This window comes from Triticum urartu, chromosome 2A, assembly GCF_056163025.1.
Source record: "Triticum urartu cultivar PI428250 chromosome 2A, HENAU_Tu73, whole genome shotgun sequence".
In the NCBI taxonomy this organism is placed as follows: domain Eukaryota; kingdom Viridiplantae; phylum Streptophyta; class Magnoliopsida; order Poales; family Poaceae; genus Triticum; species Triticum urartu.
In genome coordinates, this window is record NC_141874.1 from 271,801,024 (window position 1) to 271,807,023 (window position 6,000).

The following is a 6,000-nucleotide window of genomic DNA, read 5'->3' on the forward strand; positions in this document are numbered from 1 at the left end:
TTGCCCCAACTGGGCACCACTACTGATCATCAGGGAAAGACACATAGTAATGGCGTGATTCTTTGTCGAACTCCCACTTGAGTTCAAGCGCATCATCTGGAATGGAGTCATCGGGTCCTGCATCTGGTTTGGAAGTAATCTGTGAGCCACGGGGACTCAGCAATCTCGGACCCTCACGATCAAGACTATTTAAGCTTATAGGAAAGGCAAGGTAAAATGTGGAGCTACAGCAAGCTACTAGCATATATGGTGGCTAACCTGTTCGCAAAAGAGAGCGAGGAGAGAAAGCAAAGCACGAATGAAGAACTAGAGAACAACCTACGGTAAACATTACTCCAACACCGTGTTCACTTCCCGGATTTCGCCGAGAAGAGACCATCACGGTTACACATGCGGTTGATTCATTTTGATTAAGTTAAGGTTCAAGTTATCTACGACCGGACATTAACAAATTCCCATCTGCCCATAACCGTGGGCACGGCTTTCGAAAGTTCAAATCCCTGCAAGGGAGTCCCAACTTAGCCCATGACAAGCTCTCACGGTCAACGAAGGATATACCTTCTCCCGAGACATTCCGATCAGACTCGGTATCCCGGTTCTATAAGACAACTTCGACAAGTTAAAACAAATCCAACAACACCGCCCGAATGTGCCGACAAATCCCGACAGGAGCTGCACATATCTCATTCTCAGGGCACACTCAGATTGTCCAAACTTCCGGTAGGCCAGCCAGAGTTGCCCCTGGTGGCCACCGGCGGCTGACGAGGTGGATCAACACTCAGAGGAGCACTGGCCCGGGGGGGTTTAAATAAGATGACCCTCGGGCTCCGGAAACCCAAGGGAAAAAGAGGCTAGGTGGAAAATGGTAAAACCAAGGTTGGGCATTGCTGGAAGAGTTTTATTCAAGGCGATTTGTCAAGGGGTTCCCATTATTACCCAACCACGTAAGGAATGCAAAATCCGGGAACATAACAACGATATAACGGAAACTATGGCGGCAAGAGTGGAACAAAACACTAGGCAAAAGTCGAGCCTTCCACCCTTTACCAAGTATATAGATGCATTAAGATAACAAGATGATATAGTGATATCCCAACAAGAAAATAATGTTCCAACAAGGAACGATCTCCAATCTTCACCTGCAACTAGCAACGCTATAAGAGGGGCTGAGCAAAGTGGTAACATAGCCAAACAACGGTTTGCTAGGACAAGGTGGGTTAGAGGTTTGACATGGCAATTTGGGAGGAGAAGTAAAGTAAAGCATGGCAAAGTAAGGCATGGCAAAGTAAAGCATGACATGGAGCTACTCAAAGAGCTTAGCAAAAGTCCCTTAGTGACCTTGAGCCAAAAGGGATCAGAAAATACAATTGCAAGCATGTGAACATGGCAAAAAAATAATCAGATCTCAGACTTAGTGAAAAACTGGAGCATGCAAATATCTTCACGAGTAGGCATGTTCACGAGCTTGATGCACTCACTACAGAGCAAGGCATGACAAACTAAGCATACACACATCAAGAATACATATTATATAAGCTATACATGGCAAGAGCAACAACATAGCATGCATGGATCAACAACAACATCCTCGGCAAAATCGCTAACAAGTAGACAATCTGCCCAGATTCACGAAATAGCAAAAGTAGAGCTCGATTGACTCAAGCTATGGTGCTCCATAAATGCAAACAAAGACATGGATGGCTAGAGCACCACAAGATTAACAAATCATCCTTACTGATCATCCTCAAAAGAGGCACGGATCACTAGGAAACAAGATGAACATATGGCATATTGATAAAAACAGATCAAGGACTTAGTGAAATTCTAAATCCCTGAAATCAGCATTAACGAATGCACTACTTTGCAAACTTGTGCTAGTCACCACACATATCACAAAAATACATGGATAGCACCTCTGTAAAGATGGAAAAGCATATAACAAAACACATGTAGAGCTCAGGAGCATATCATGCACACATTAATCATGGCAAAAATGACAAATAGCTATATGATGCAGGAGATCTGACAATTAACTCAAATAGCTCTCTTCGAATAGCATTTTGGGCATCAAGATGAGCTAAAATGAAAATGATGCAATTAGATTAAATGATGTGCTCTCTAAGATGAACATTTTGATATGATACACGCCCAAAACGGATCTACGGATGCAAAGTTACGACACGATGAAATATGCAATATAGTTAGGGTTTCGGGAGAAAGTCAACCGAGGCAAATATCCCAGATCTAGTTCGTACACGGGAACCGATGCGCTCGCCGGAGAAGCTCAGAGTCATCGGAGATGTCGCCGGACTTGGCACTCGTCGGAGCTCGTCGGGGGCTTGGTGAGGAGGGCGCCGATCGGAGGGTTTGCCGGAGTGGGGGAGGTGGAGTTTGCCGGTGCGGGCGCGCGGAGGACGCGGTGTACCGCGGGTGCGGTTCACCGGCGCCGGCGGCCGGAGTTGTAGCCAGTGGCGGAGTTGGGCGGCGAAGGGAGACGGCGGGCGGCGGAGCGCTGGGTGAGGGGAGGCGGCGGCTGGGCCCGGGAGGGCCTCCCGCGGGCCGGGCGGGCCGCGGCGGATGAGGCACTGGCGGTGCCACGTGGCGCCCCGTGGTTGGGCGCGGGCAGCGGCACGGCGTGTCCGGCGGCGGACGGACACGTCCGGCGCGGAGAGGGGATTTTTAGTGTTTCGGGGAAGAGGAACCGTGGATTTCGTGGGGGGTGATATTTATAGGCATAGAGGGAGCTAGGAGTGTCCAGAAGAGGTGCGGTTTTCGGCCACGCGATCGTGATCGAACGCTCTAGATGATGGAGAGGGTTTTGGTGGTTTTTGGGCCAAATTGGAGGGGTGTTGGGCTGCAACACACACGAGGCCTTCTCGGTCCCTCGGTTAACCATTGGAGCATCAAACGAAGTCCAAATGGTACGAAACTTGGCAGGCGGTCTATCGGTAGTAAAACAAGGCCGCTTGGCAAGTCTCGGTCCAATCCGGAAATGTTTAACCCCCACACACGAAAAGAAGGTAGAAAGGACCACCGGAAGAGATAGGAGCGCCGGAATGCAAAACGGACAACGGGGAAAATGCTCGGATGCATGAGACGAACACGTATGCAAATGCAATGCACATGATGACATGATATGAGATGCATGACAATGACAACAACACACGGAGACAAAAACCTGAACCCGAGGAAATAAAATAACTTAGCGCCGGAAATGGCAAGAGTTGGAGTACATATAAGGTAAATTACATCTGGGGTGTTACAACACTCCACCACTATGAAAGGATCTCGTCCCGAGATCTAGGACTAGAAGAATGCCGGGTACTCAGAACGGAGGTGATCCTCGCGTTCCCAGGTGGCTTCACGGTTGGAATGGTGTGACCACTTGAATTTGAGGAATTTGATTGACTTATTGCGAGTCTTGCGTTCAGTCTCTTCAAGAATAGCAATGGGGTGTTCACAATAAGAGAGATCTTCTTGGAGATCAATGTCTTCGAAGTTGACGGTGCGGTCAGGAGTCTTGAAGCACTTGCGGAGCTGAGAGACATGGAACACGTCGTGCACATTTGCAACGTTTGAAGGAAGCTCGAGTTGATAGGCGAGCTCGCCTCTCTTACTGACGATCTTGAAAGGACCCACGTATCTAGGGGCAAGCTTCCCTTTGATACCGAAGCGACGAGTACCTTTCATTGGAGAGACGCGGAGGTAAACATGATCTCCGATCTTGAAAGCCAAATCACGGTGCTTACTATCATAGTAGCTCTTCTGGCGCGATTGTGCTGCTTTGAGGTTATCTCGAATGACTTTGCACATTTCCTCTGCCTCCGTGATTAACTCATTTCCTAGAAGTTGACGTTCACCGGTTTCTGACCAGTTGAGAGGAGTACGGCACTTCCTGCCATACAGAATTTCGAGTGGGGCCTTGCCCGAACTGTCTTGAAAACTGTTGTTGTAGGAGAATTCGGCGTATGGAAGGCAATCCTCCCACTTCATACCGAAGGAGATAACGCAAGCCCTAAGCATATCTTCAAGAATCTGATTGACACGCTCGACTTGATCGCTAGTTTGAGGATGGAAAGCTGTGCTGAAGCGGATGTTGGTGCCCATGGCCTTCTGAAAAGAATCCCAAAACTTGGAGGTAAAGATGCTGCCACGGTCTGAAGAGATCACCTGTGGAATGCCGTGCAGCGAGACAATACGAGAGGTATACAGCTCTACCAATTGAGCTGTAGTGATAGACTCTTTGATAGGCAGAAAGTGAGCCACTTTAGTGAGTTTGTCGATGACAACGAATATAGCATCATTGCCACGGCGGGTGGCGGAGCGCTGGGCGCGGGGAGGCAGCGGCCGGGCCCGGGAGGGCCTCCCGCGGGCCAGGCGGGCCGCGGCGGATGAGGCGCTGGCAGTGCCACATGGCGCCCCATGGTTGGGCGCGGGCGGCGGCGCGGCGTGTCCGGCGGCGGACGGACACGTCCGGCGCGGAGAGAGGGGATTTTTAGGGTTTCAAGGAAGAGGAACCGTGGATTTCGGAGAGGGTTATATTTATAGCCATAGAGGGAGCTAGGAGTGTCCAAAAGAGGTGCGGTTTTCGGCCATGCGATCATGATCGAACGCTCTAGATGATGGAGAGGGTTTTGGTGGGTTCTGGGCCAAATTGGAGGGGTGTTGGGCTGCAACACACACGATGCCTTCTCGGTCCCTCGGTTAACCGTTGGAGCATCAAACGAAGTCCAAATGGTACGTAACTTGACAGGCGGTCTACCGGTAGTAAACCAAGGCCGCTTGGCAAGTCTCGGTCCAATCCGGAAATGTTTAACCCCCACACACGAAAAGAAGGTAGAAAGGACCACCGGAGGAGATAGGAGCGCCGGAATGCAAAACGGACAACGGGGAAAATGCTCGGATGCATGAGACGAACACGTATGCAAATGCAATGCACATGATGACATGATATGAGATGCATGACAACGACCACAACACATGGAGACAAAAACCCGAACCCGAGGAAATAAAATAACTTAGCGCCGAAAACGGCAAGAGTTGGAGTACATAAGGTAAATTACATCTGGGGTGTTACAAACACCCTCGAGCGCGACGACAAGATAAGGAAGCAGCTGGGTGGGGCATTCATCGTCCGCTGCCAGCGGCTTCTCCAAGCTCTTCTCATAGAGTGCCGGCAGCTCCTCGCGGGATCTCTCCTAAAGGGACTTGAAGGCCGCACGATCTTATGCCAGAACCTTTGCCTTAGCCTCCAGCTGGGCCTTCTCCGCCACCACCTTTCTTTTCTAGCTCCTCCAGGCGGCTGCATTCTACAGCCTGTGCCCTCGCCAACTGCTCCAGCTCGGCGTCACGACTGGTGACGGCGTCTTCTCGGGCCTTCATCCTCTCCTCCTCCTCCTCCCTACGACTGCGGGCCTCGGCCGCGCGTTCGTTTCGCATGGTCTCCAGCTCGGCCTCCATGGACCGGCAGTGCTCCTTGGCAGCCTCAGTGTCCTTCAGTGCCACCTCACGGGTGGCCGCGGCTTGGTCAGTGGTTCGCTTGTCCTCCTCGGCAGCTATCACGGCCTGTCTCAATGCCGCCTTGACAAACACATCGGAATGCAGCCAACTCGAGATCAGCTCTAGTCGCCCCACCACCAGGCGGCGGTCTGTGCCTTGAAGGTCGCCCCGAAGCCGCACCAGTGTGGAAAGAGCCTCCTCCAAGGCATCGGGCGAAGCAGAAGGATCGCGAGCCAGCGGTTCGACCAATGTCAGGACCCCGATTCTAAGTCACACCGATCTAGCATGTAACACATCATATCACTTGGCGGCCTCACGCACGGTATTCCCACAGGTGCCACCTTACCTGACCCGGGACCGTTTGCGCCTTTTGGCTCACGTATATGATAGTGTCGCTAGCATCCATATGATAGAGAACCCGGTCCGACATGACTAGTCATGAACCCAAAGTGGCACTAACTTACGGGGACATGCATACATGAACCATCATCGAACGTGTCG